This window comes from Gasterosteus aculeatus, chromosome Y (genome assembly GCF_964276395.1).
Source record: "Gasterosteus aculeatus chromosome Y, fGasAcu3.hap1.1, whole genome shotgun sequence".
In the NCBI taxonomy this organism is placed as follows: domain Eukaryota; kingdom Metazoa; phylum Chordata; class Actinopteri; order Perciformes; family Gasterosteidae; genus Gasterosteus; species Gasterosteus aculeatus.
This window is the reverse complement of record NC_135709.1, coordinates 5,602,367-5,616,292: the sequence shown is the minus strand read 5'-3', so window position 1 is coordinate 5,616,292 and position 13,926 is coordinate 5,602,367. Positions and strand designations below refer to the sequence as shown.

At 40.0% G+C, this 13,926-nt stretch overlaps 1 protein-coding gene across 16 annotated transcripts in view; it reads left to right on the top strand.

Annotated features, from left to right (window-relative positions):
* The window catches only part of LOC120812329 (tight junction protein 1-like), a 100,378-nt gene that overhangs the window by 29,556 nt on the left and 56,896 nt on the right, over window positions 1-13,926 (top strand). The gene's annotated exons all lie outside the window — the stretch shown is intronic.

The window sequence follows — 13,926 nt, the reverse complement described above, 5'->3', positions numbered from 1 at the left end:
TCAAATTCCCTTCAACTTTCAGTATTTTCAGCTATTTTAAAAAGTTAATTTCAGCTTTCAGTTTTTTGCATTCCAACGCATTTTCAGCAGGAAATGCATTTTCTAGTTCCGCATCTTCTTCTATTTCTTCCACTGCACCTTTCAACTCCTTCACACTTTCAGCTATTAAAACCGTTCAAATATTAAAATGTTCAGCTCATTCAGGAGAGGGGGGCTATGACTTTTCAGCTTTCTACCTTTTATGCTTGAATTTATATAAATCAATAATCATTCATATTTTAACATGGTTTTCCAATGGAGATCGTTTTTCAAATCCCCTTCAACTTCTTCAACTTTCAGATTCTTCAGCTTTGCCAATCTTTCAGCTACAGACACCATTTAAACTTTCAAATGTTGTCACAAATCTCAACTATTTTATAAAAGAAACTGCTTGTAGATATCTATTCTACTTTTTTCATAATCACTGATTATGTTTCACTAGTTCTTCGCTCCGTTGCGTTTCTTAGAGTGAGACCTGGAGATGCTAGAGTGTGGGGCAGCGTCAGAATCTGGTTAAAAAAATATGGAACTTCGGTCCTCAGAGCCAAAGTATACACTTTTGAGGCGTCATTTTTAGTTTAACGTGATGGCATGGTTGTTCTGCTTGTAGTCATGTGGCTATGGAATCCCAGAGTTCTTTAGTTTTTGCCTACGGAGACCAACAGTCACACAACCTCTGCTAAAAGCCCCATTAGGCTCCAATACAAATCTGCCGACATATTTCTCAAAAAATCCAGAAGGTACACGTTTTGTAAACTGCGTCAGGAGCCGTATTTATTACCGGACAGACATAAAAAAAACCGCATCCATGCGTTCGGTAGAGTCTTGGGTCTCGTAAAAACGTCGTATTTTTCAGATAGCTGTTATAGTTTTGCACTGGTGGACACTTGTTTGAGGTGTGGATTCTGTGTAACTCGCTGTCCTGTCTCTGCCCTTTGCAGCAGCTCGTTAATGAACCCAGGTGCGCCGTTGCCGTGGTTACTCACACACACGCTGCAGTATCTGTGACTCATAGCTGCTCCTATTATCTGATTAGTGGAGTAACATGACGCAGCTATGCTTTCGGTCAACAGACCAATATGATAAAGACACTTGCCCCCCCTACTCCCTCCCCACTGTTCACTGTTCTCAATCACTCACTCAGTCAGTCTGTTTGTCTATTTCTCCTCCCCTCTCCCTCTCTATCTCTTCCTCACCGCCCCTCCCTTCCTCACCCTCTCACCCTCCCTCCCTCTATCTACACCCCCCTACCCCACCTAATCCAATAGGTGCGCCGTTGCCGTGGATACTCACACACACGCTGCAGTATCTCTGTCTGTGACTCACAGCTGCTCCTATTACCTCATTAGTGGAGTCACATGACGCAACTATGCCTTCTGTCAACAGACCAACATGATAAAGACACTCGCCCCCCCTCCCCCCTCCACCCTGACCTCTTCTCACTGTTAATCACTCACTCAGTCAGTCTGTCTGTCTATTTCTCATCCTCTCTCTCTCCCTCTATCTCTTCCTCACCACCCCTCCCTTCCTCACCCTCCCTCTCTCTATCTACACCACCCCATCCAATCCAATAATTTCAAAATAAAAGCCCCATGGAGGGAATTCTTACTGTTATGTTTGTGATGAGGCCTATTCATTAAAAACTTCTTAGTTTGAATAACAAACATTCTGTCTCCCAACCCCCCCTCACCCAATTCCATCATTACAAAATAAAATGCCTCAATGATTATCTGTACCTTAATCATGAAGCTCAGAATGAAGCGGTTTCATTGAAATACGTATTGCTTTCGAATAGTACTACAACCACTACGAATATTACTAGTACTTCTAGTACTACAACTGATTCTTCTACCATACTACTAGTATTTCTACTGCTATTAATACTACAACTACTACTAATGTTATTACAAATACTATGGCTAATAGTGTTAGTATGACAGCTGTTTCTACTGCTATTGATACTAAACCTACTATTACTTCTTCTACTGCTAGTACTACGAATACCACAATTACAACTGTAACTAATACTACTACTAATATTACTACAAACAATTTAAAACCTCTTTTTATTCATCTCAGCTTTTTTTCAAGCTCCTGCAACTTCTGTATTTTTTAGAAAATCTATTGAAATTCTGCTTTCGCACTTCCTGTATTTTCAGCAGTTCTTTTTTATGCCTGTATTAACAGCAATGTTTTAATATTGATTTCTGTATTCTTATTTTGCAATATTTTACATTCATTTCAGCTGTTTTCATTTCTGCTTTTTCAGCAAATTTATTAAATCCTTTCAGCTTCTCCCATTTCTGTATTTTCAGCAATTTCAAATTAATTTCAGCTTTTCTAATATCTGTAATTTCAGCAAATGTATTAAAATTCCCTTCAACTTTCTGTATTTTCAGCAATTTTCTGAAGTTCATTTCAGCTTTCAGCTTTTTGCATTCCAACGCATTTTCAGCAGGAAATGCATTTTCTAGTTGAAACTAAAATCCTTTAAATAGCAAGCTACAGTCATTTTTCTAAATACAACAATATATGTACAATGGGTTAATTGGGAACTTAGAGGAACTGGAGGGCTGATTTTGTTCTGGTATTTTGCAAAATGTCGAACCATTCCTTTAGGGTGGGAAAAAGAAGTGTCACATTTAAATCAGGGTGGAACTCCTCTATTTTATCTCCCTGTAGGTTTGACTTGTCAACTGTTTCTAATCTGTTTTATTATTAACGCTTATTGTCAGTTGTATTATATTGACATATTTTTAAAATTCAAATTTTTATGTATTGTTTTCCAAAAACACATTTGGTTTGAGCCTCAAGGTTGCTATTTTATTCACAGACACACACACGCAAGCGCACGCACACACACACACACACACACACACCGTTCATCCATATCCACATTTAGAAAACAGGTGCCTCAATCTCTCAGCGGATCAAAATGTTCCCAACTGCTGGAGGTGAAACTCTTTGTTGTCTATTCTCACTAAATTATCATGAGTGTTAATGAAACAAAAGAAATGTTAATTCACAAATCAGTGTTTCAAGTTTCAGAGATCTGACGTGCTTGGATCGAAGCGGACGCAATTTGTATAAACACACACGTACTTTGTTGTTTCCAGGCAGAGCACACTGCTGGAGAGCCTCAGCCTGCACGGTTTTATTGTGTTGACAGCTTAGCTATGAGCCGACGGTGAATTCAGCCCAAACGCTCATATCTCTATGAAGGATGTCACAGAATGTTAGCTGCTTGAGTTATTGACATGGGCTTTCGAAAACTTGTTCACTCATTTAGCGCTCTATGACATCTGTTGATTTTTTTTTACATATATATATATATTTATATATATATGTGTATTACAGACTAAAATGATATAACTAAAGCCATGCAACTAGAAAGGCTCAACAAAATATAACAATTTGCATTGTTTCTTTAAAAAAAAAAAAAAAAATCAGCATTCAGTTCCCACCAGTACAATGGACAGTGGATACTTTTAGTATTAGTGGCCACACACAGCAATCTTTTATCTGAATGTTAATAGACAGTGCATAGGGTCCCTGGATTCTCATCTGCTCTGTTGCTCTGTATGTCACAGAGCGACTTACCACAACGGTGACATTTGTCTTAATGGCATGCCACTCGGAGGACACGTCACACCGCTCAAGAGGCCACTATCTCAACGGAGCGGGCATGCACAGCTAAGGGCTCTTGGCCTTTCCACTGTATATTTCTTTTGTGCTGGCTGTGTATGCAGTAGAGGAAAAATTTGCTGACTTGCTCGAACTCAAACGCCATACGGTGAGTGATGAGACTGCAGAATGCTGAGCTGAGGAGCAGTTTCCATTGCATCCTACTAAAATGTCAGACACGACGGTGCCTCTGAGCCATCGGGTGATCTGCGGTCATTCTCAAACAAAGAAATCATGCCTGATCGGCTGTTTCAACAGAAAACTGAAGCTATTGATCAAATGAGTGTAGAGCAAAATAATCAATAGAGTTTAAGACTATGTATATATCAATTGTTTCTTTTGATTGCCTTTCTCTCTTGATAGTCAGGGGAAGACTTTGGCGTGTTGCCCACTCCCACTGTCATTTGTGTTGGCAAGCATTGCACTTCACGGAAAGCTTGAATCAGATTTTAGTGCTACATTGGCAGAAAGCACCACAGGTATGGAGAGGAGGGGGGAAACTAAAGTATTTTATGCGCTTGTGTGTAAAGCGGGAGTAATTTTTCTCTGTTCATCAACGACACCTCATTCCATTTCATAGCAGCAGCGTTTTCAACATTTCTTGATGCTTTAGAGAAGCGCAACGGTTCATCTGTTGTAGTACCGAATTGTATTATCTTAATTTATCAAAACGACTAATAATATCCTGCTGTTCGATAAAAGACAGAAATTAAACTGTTACTGTTTATAAAGATCAATGTTAACTTGATTCCGAGCAAGCTGTTTATTTCATTAGGACAATGAGAAGAAAAAAAATGTTTTATACACAGAACCTACAGTAGTGTCCTTGGTGCAATGTAAAATGCTAAATGCTGCAAATGCTTGTTTCTGTTTCATGTGCCTCGATATATCATATAATATCTGTTTTTTCCTGCTCTCTCAGCTGTAGTTGAAGGATTATTTGCTGCAGAGACTATACAGGTGCGTTGCAGGCAAAGTAAAAGGTTATCAGCAAAAGCAGATGCAAGCACGTCGAAGATGAAAAGCTCAATTAAACGAATTACTCCATAACAAATCAAGATCAATCACCAACTGGCCCTTGAGCTTTGCAATAGTCAAAGTCATAATATCTTATTAGTTTTGCTCTCCCCATTCCACTTCTATAATCTCATCCTTGCCCGCAGTCTACCGTGGACAGAGACACTCCCCCCTAACCACCACCAAAAAGAAGCCCCAACGTAAGCGTTTATGGGCTGCTCAGTCTTTGTAAAGTGCTTGCAGATGCATTTATGGTGGGAGCAACTGCAGCGGAATTAACCTGCATCTGCATATTCAGTGCCTGTTAGAGGGAGATTGCTCCTGTGTGTTGAAGGCGTGGAGGTGGGAGTTGGCCGACTGAAAGTCAGGCGAAAGCCCTATTGTGTTTCGAAGAATTATTAGGGTCCTCGCAATGACTAGTCGTAGAGGAACCTATTGTATTTCAAGGAAATATTGAGTGTGGCCAGCGAAGCTGAGCCAAACTCCTTGTAATCTTCCATACTTATTGTTATGCTATATTATTCTCCTTCCGTACAAGAGTTTGGCACGCATCTCCTCCCACACCGTTGGTCGGAATTGCCTCAAAATAGTCTCAAACTGTCGGTACTGATCGGGAATCGTGTGCTATTATCTGAATAAGAGAATAGACTAAGAAAAGTCTCCATAGCGCCCCCTAGGAAGTTGAAAAGTATCACACTAGGCCAGTGTTTTCCCCCAATGCAACCCAATGATCGACTTGAAATTTGGCACACATGTGCTCTTGGACATGCTCTACAAAAAAGTCAATCATGGTATGCAAATGCACCTAACTATGTTCGATTGTCACGAAATATTCTGTGGATACTTATTGGGTCAATGCCCCCACGGATCCATAGAAATGGTGTTGATATATTCTTGTTTTGAGAAGATATGAGCTAATGAACGTCGCAAGGGGTGTGGCTTAATATAGTTAAGATAGTTTCGGCCTGCCCTCACCAAACTTGCTCCACATGTGAACATTGAACCCTGACCACACCCTGATTTTTTGAGAATATTTGAAGAATAGGGGGCGCTGCAATTAATCGTTGAATATCTGCCTTTTTTGGCCTATTTTCGTGATTTCCTAGAGTTGTAAAAGACCGAACTCCTCCCAGGGATTAAACCCGATTCTTTTCAAATTAGGTCAATGTGATCTCGAGGACCTTAGCTCTAAAAATTGCATTTTGCCGGAAGAAATTCCAAACTATGTGTGTAGGGAGCGTTTTCAAAAAATCACCATTCGGCATGAAAATCCAAGTTGTTTTAACTCGACAATACTTTATCTAATCTGCTCCATATTTCTCAAATAGCATGAACTTCTCACCCTGTAGACATCCATGAGATCAAGTCATAGCGCCACTTGGGAAAAACAGGAAGTTGAATGCTTTTTTATTTTACACCCTGCTCCTCACAGGATATGCCTCTCAGAGGTTAATCTGATTCCTCTCAAAATTTCCTAGCAGAAAGGTAAGACCTTAATAATGCTTCACTGTGAATATTATGAGAATCCGATAATCATTGGCGAGAGGGTGCATCGGCAAAGCTGATCATTCGCCTAGAAGCACTAAACCGTCGTAACTCTACTCCACATCATCGTATTTTTTCCAATTCACACAAAAAGTATAAAATGTTATAACTCCAAGCAACATTTTTATTTCTGGCCAAAGTTCCTCATTCATGATGCTACTAAAGACCTTCCATGCAGTGATTTTCAAAAAATTATAGCGCCACCTATTGGCAAAGGGAAATGAAAGGTTTTACACTTTGATAAGCTACTCCTAGCCCTTTCATCTAATCAACCTCAACCTTCTGCAGATAAGCCTAAGACTTTATTAATTGTTCATGGTGAATATTGGGAGTTTTTGATCAAATTTGTTGCTGTGAAAACACGGTCTTTGCATGATTGTTTAAGCAAACATTTGGGTGCCTTGGCAAACTCAAAAACTCTTGAAATGTTATGTCAGTGTCCTAGGTAATACAATTACTGTGCTGATGTGGAGTTTTGGAGCCCCCAGTGCCCTGTTTGACCTACATGAATGACGATTTTTGGACATATGTATAATAGGGAGACGTAAAGTCTCTTGGGACCATGCTCTAAAATGAATAGAAACTATTTTTGTGAATATTCCCCCTATTTTTTGCACTTTCTAGACGCTACAGCTCTTCCAAATGTCATTTTTGCTCGATAGTGCCCCCTACACATATTTATTTAAGCAGCTCCAGCAACTGTTTTGATCTAGGTTCACTCACCTGGAGGCCACAGCTTTGATACACCTGTGCCGATTCCTCCTGCATACCCCGACATGATTGGACCTCTGTCCATATCCTCACTGGAGAAAAAATATCCCATTGAGGGGGTATGGTGAGGTGTCCTGTAAACGCTGTGTCAGATTGAGACGAAATTTTCTGTGGATCATTATTCGTTCTATGCCCCCCCGATCCCTAAAAATTGTGTTGATATATTATAGTTGTGAGAAGATATGCGCTAATTAACTTTTCAAGGGGTGTGAAACAACAACTCCAAACACTCTGGCTTGGCACAGCCATTTAACCCCATGCCGATCAGCTGCAGGACACATACACACACACACATACACAGGCAAACACAAACACGGCACAAAACGCAGTATTCACCTTCTCCGTCACCAATACCTTTACCCCACGTTTGTTCAGGTCCCATGCGGCTTCATCGGCGCTCTCGTAAATCCGTAGTCCGCCGTCCCAGTACACTCGCATCTTAGTACAGGGCGTCTGGAACCGAATCCCTTTCTCCTTCACTGCCGCCTTGATGGGCCCGTACGCTTTGCATCTTTCCATTATGTCAGCTGCATAGTCGTTGTCGAAGAGCAGTCGTTTGCCTTCCAGTTCAATCTTCTGCTGCCACGCTTTCTTGAGTATCAGTTCTTTAACGCTAGGAAGTTGACTATTATTGATCTCGTGGTCGAGGTCGTAGCTGGCTTTGGGATCGGGGCTCTGTAGTCCGGCTGGACGAGGAGATCCATGTCGTCGGGAAGCGCAACATGACTTTTAAATAGCTCCGTTACAAAGTCGGAGACTGATACTCCTTCTTTACCTTCTGGGATCCCATATATACAAAGATTATTTCTCCCGGATCGGCTCTCCAGATCAACAATTTTGTTTGGAGTTTTGTTTCACTACAGTTAGTAGTGTGTCTTTAATCTCTAGGCAAGCGGATTCTAGGTTTGCTACACGGGTTTGTGCCTCAGCGATGTTTGCATGCTGATGTATAATTTTAGCTCTATTGTTTTCAGCAATATAATCCTCTAATATCTTTTATTCATTGCCATGTGATAAAGCCTGTTATTGGTATCAAATAGCAGAATACTGGTTTGATCAATTTATATTAGCTCAATTTATGGTCAAAGAAAACCCCTTTTTTAATCCTCATTTTTGACATGAAGCCAAAATGACTGTGTTTGAGAATGCATGAAAAGAAGTGTGTGTGCGTTGTGTATTTAGAAGTGTCAGTGGTATGTGTGTGTATCTGTGTGTGTGTGTGTGTGTGTACCACGCAGCCTGCTGTGTTGCTGGACATGTCTAATATGTGTGGATGCCCAGGGAGGCACCATATGCTATGTAGACTCAGGAGCACGCCATCAGGGCAGACACGTGGGTGAACAACCCCAGCTCCCTTTTAGTGTCTCCCTCCATCAGCTCACGCAAGTGTGACCAGGGCAACTGATGTGCCCGGCCGCAATGAAACAACGCCACTCAGGGACTTTCACCCAGAGAATACCACAAATGAATATTAGGTTCTTATATGTTTAAGAAAGGGAGCAGAGAGGTGAATTTCTAGTTTTCTTTTTAACAATGTCCAGTGTTATTTATAGATAGGCTTCATGTTGGTTAACAGTCTGTTTAAAAATATCTTCTATGCTAAAAAATGTCACTACACTGAGGTAGTGAACCACGACCTATAGACCTATGACCAGCCCACCTGTAATGACATTGAGGACCCCAGAGTAGGACCCACTCCAGTTGGTTTACTAGGGAAAAGAACAAAGAAACAACTAAACACCAACTTGTCTGGAGAGAAAACAAATTAACTAACAATGCATAATCAAAATACTGGATAAAACAAAGTAACCAGAAACCAGTTTCTTTGAGTTTGTTTATGACATGCCCATCTCAGGTGGGAAGAGATCAAAAGTTGTGGAACTTATTGCAAAGCTCCAGGCAGTGTTGTAAGTTGTGCCACCATGTACAGTTGTCCCAAATGCAAGAAATCCATTTCGAAACAAGTCAGGACACTTATTAGACATCTTAGGCAAGTTCATGCAATTTCAGATGGACAGGATTGTACAATTGTATGTAGTCAGAACCACTGTCAAAGAACTTACCATAACTTTAATTCTTATGCCAGACATCTAAACAGGGAACACACTCTGAACAAATTTTGAACAAATGGTCAATTTTGGTAATGGGTCAGAAGACGTTTCTACGTCATGCTCCAACGCAATGGACACTCTACAAACAGATTCGGAAACTTCAATGGATTGTCATGTTTCAGACCATCGTGAGACTGCAGCTTCATTTGTTGCCAAAATGTACTGTGCATCAAATGCCACCCTAACCGGTGTGCGAAAAAGCTTTGCTTGCACTAAAGAGCTACTGGACAAGACATTGGACGATTTAAAGGATAAAACTGCATCTGTAATTGATTGTTACTCTTTGTCAAAAGATGACGCTGTCAAATCTTTAATGCAGGATTTTGAAAATGCACGAAACATGTTTTCCGAGGTGGATACTCCCTACAAAATGTGCAAATATTTTTCTGAAAAACACTCTCTGGTGAAGGCCACAGAAATTTTCTTAGGGTACAGAGGCAACACGGCAAGAAAGCAGGGGAAATTGACTCAAGTACTGGCTGCAGACACTGCAGAGACTCTCTCAGCAATCTAAAAAAGGTGTTGATGGTAAAATGCATTATTATTGTTATGGCACACAGTTTGCACATCATGCATTACACAATAGATATCCTAATGCCCTACAAATCCAACTTTATTTTGATGACTTGGAAACGACTAATCCTTTAGGTTCAAAAACCAAAGTTCACAAAATGGGAGCAGTTTACTTTTGCCCGTGCAATTCAACTCATCCCTTGCAAACATTCACCTTTGTCTACTCTTCAATGCTATAGACAGAGAGGTATATGGCTTTGGCAAAATACTAGAGCCTTTGTTAGATGACATTCGATTTCTTGAAACAGAAGGGGTAGAGGTTGGAATTGCGGGTAAAGGTTCTAGGCTCCATGGTTCTATCTGCCTCTTGACTGCAGATCATCTTGCTTGCCATTCAATTGGAGGTTTTTTAGAAAGCTTTTCGGCCAACTAATTTTGCCATTTCTGTCTTACCAACAAACAAGCTGCCCAGAATGTGTTTGATAATGATCACCAGGAGTTTCGTAACAAAGTAAACTATAGAGAACATGTAATGATGGACAATCCAACCTTAACTGGAATCAAAGACGATTCCTGTTTAAACTCGCTCAACTACTTTCATGTGACCGAAAACATTTGTGTAGACATAATGCATGATCTTTTGGAGGGTGTGGCTCTAGTTGAAGTGAAATTGATGTTCAAACATTTCATCTATTTTGAAAAGCTTTTCACCTTAGAGCAATTCAATGACAGACTGTTAAGCTTTGATTACGGTTTTGTAAATGAGAAAAACAAACCTAGTCTTATTCTTGTATGTATTTACTGCATTTTGTCTATAAAAATGTTAGTTTGGAGTGGTCATTTGGGAAAAAATTCCGTGAACATCCGTCTAATGTTTTAATATGAAACTAATGAAATAAAATTGTGACCTAAATGTCTTACAGTTGTTTATTGTGAGTGTTTTAGATTTGTTTTAGCATATTTACAATGGAAAAATTACAAAAATGACATGCTTTTTAGAAAAAGTATAAATCTTATTTTTAACACATCTTTTGTGTTAAAATAACACATCCTTTTGGGTTATTTTAACACATTGTTATGTTGAAATATAGAACAAACAACGTGTGTTAAATTTGCTGACACACTGGCTGTGTTAAAAGCAACACAAAATGTGTTGTCCTTAACACAGATGTCTTAAAAAATAACACATGATGTGTTATTTTTAACACATCTGTTTTGAGAGTTTGTATAATCATGGTTATACAAATGTAATTGTAGTTACTAAGAGACATTTAAATAAGAAGTGGCAGAATTGTTGCTGTGATGACTCTTGACACGGATAATGTGGTCGGTGAAGTCAAGTAGGAAAACAAGGTTTAACCCCACACTCAATTAATGTACTACACCTTGCATTGCACTGTTCTCTCTGTTAAAAGAAAAATAACAGTTTTTTAAACCGTTTTATCAATGAGCCCCCTTGTAGTTGGGATGAAAATGTATTTCCAGTTGAATTAACATGAGTACGATTTATGGCATTGCCTGACTTCTTTTCCGCAGTGCGGTAAATTAAATATAAATAATGGTTGATAACATGTTTTAGAGAAGTGAGTCTCCAGTGACTTATGTGAGAAAAGCTGCGCAGCATTTGTGGTTAATTGCATATAATTAATCTGCCGTCAACATTTCCAGCTTTCACCAAAATCAAAATTGCATTGATCATTGAGTTCAGCTTCATGATCTAACACTGCGATTTGATTTTGTGTCTCCATGAGGAAAAATAACTCCTAATTGCCCTTTTTTTGTTGAAGACCTCTCTGTCATAGACATTAACTGATCGTTTGTCTTTATTGGCATTAGTGGTCCCCTCTTGAAATAAACATACTTACGTGATTGCTTCATCGCAACTGTACATGAGGCTGAAGTTTGATCCACAGAGGATTTGGATGTCAGTGGCCTGTTGTCACATGATCACCAGAGCCGGGAATTTCAAGTCACCTGAGTTCTCGACTGTTGGTGGGAAAAAATGGTATGGAGATTATAGGTTAATTTCGTAAATCTTGAAAATTATGTATTTCTTCCCTATACATGGGTTCTAATTTTATTTTATGAAGATATCAGTAATTCCAGATCAGTGCTTTCTCAATCACATTCTGTCCGCCCACAGTGTCACAGGACATTTGTCTCCTTTTGTTACTGCCTGTAGCTGCCTGTAACACCCACTTTTCATAAAACATCTACCTTGCAGCTTTTTTTACTGCAGCTAGAGTAGCACAGAGAGGCTGCAGCCAAAGTCTGTCTCCTGGCCGGTTCAGCTGCATTTTACTGCTGTGAATCCTCCACTGTGCCTCAGTGAGCTCAGGCCAAACTCCTCTATAAAGCAACTTCTGATAAGTGCCTTTTTTTCTAACTGCTGACTTTACAAAATATCTCATGGGTGCTACATCAGGGATCCCTGCTTCACCGCGAAATTGGAAGGTTTATTGACACCATTGGAAATAATTTATTTCCTGAACAAATGGGTTGGCTGTCAAGTCAGTGTACTGTATTCTCACGTTGGAGGTCAGCGATATAGAGGACAACGCGGACATCTCAGAAATACAAGCCTGTGTGCAGAAGCCGGCCTTACGAGATTATCTTGATGTACTCGAATTTGTAAAACTGAAGACTGAACAACAAGATGAGACACACAACATTTTGGGTATCATTTGCCAAAGCGGCAAGATGATGATACCCACGGCGTCACATAATATCATTCGTTCTTTCCCATTGAAGAAATGCATCTACTTCCCTCTGCTGCAGGGCTATGTTTAACGTCTGTCATGCCATTTGATAGCTGCAGTCATTAAAGTTCATGGATAACCACGACAACATTTGCTTAGTAGGCGTTTTCCCTGACCTGTGCAGCTGAGAGATGACTAACTCACCATCAGGAGCAGTGCAATCTAAAAGCCAACCTGCTGTGAATTTGTCATTTGCTTTCCCCCCCGCAGTTATACACTGGTTTGAATCCTGTCTATGTGCCTAAATGCGCTGATGGAGAGAGGGGCTGCATAATTCTGTTGCACGGCATCTGAAGCTCCCTCTGTGCTGTTTTAGCTGATGAAAACACTGTTGTAGCATTAACAGAGGGTATTTCAAGGGCTTCAACAGAGATTCATTATACAGCATAAGCTGACATTCAAGTCAATTCCAACACATGCAGAAAATGTTTACATGCATGCATTTCCGGAAGGGTTTCATAGCTTGAATATATTTCTGTTGCAATGCTTCAGCTAGTCTAAATCCATAGTGCATGATGGTGACTACTGATGGTGTCATCTAACTGTCATTCATGCTCAGTGAGTAGATGATGGTGGTACACTGCCAAAGGTTTGCATCCAAACACTATCAATTTGTATTTTACTATTACTATTCTTAGTTTTTGAGCAGTTTCTTTTGTAAGGTACTGTTAATCATATTTTGTTTTTCTACCGGCTATAAATGACTGCCCTTGCTTATTTAATTCTCCTGACCTTGTCCAACTTGCATTCTTCCATTCAAGATGCACCCGACCCCCCCTCCCGTCTCCTTCAAATCCTCCAATGGTATCTGCGGCAAGTCTCCCTACGTCAGCAACATTGCAGGACCTCTGTGTTCCTACAGCATTTCATTCAGGCTCTATCTTACTCATTAGTGCCAGAGGTAGAGGTGAAAAGAACGGTCATGTCATCTCAAAGTGATTAAATGCAAGACACAAGACAGAAGGTGCTGCAGAAAATTTGATAATTCTGGACAAGCCAGCACAAAACCCAGTGCATGCAATGAAGTCTCAAGAGTGGAGTTTGGTGCAGTGCACAATTTACATTCTACTGTATATTGATTAAATCTGTAAACCCCATGGGAAGGAGTATTGAGCATCGTGACTGTAGGTTAGATTTCAGTTCTATCCTCTGCATTTTAAATGGCTTTATGCAGCATGTCATTACTACTTAAGAAGCCTGCCTCAGCTTTCCCTGTGAAGACTTTATGTTTGCGGTAGTTAAAAGTGATATCCAAATGGATTCTTTCATAACGTTTTACGCATTCAAAATATGACATCAAAGTGAAATACATTCAACATTAAGGACCTCCAATCTCCATCCCCTGCAGCATATTTACGGAAAGCTATCATTCCAAAATAAATAGCCGTTATTCCTGACTTTGCATCAAACACAGACACACAAAAACCTGCATGCACACACTCACACAGACACACACAACCACACATTAAGTGACATGAGGGATTAAC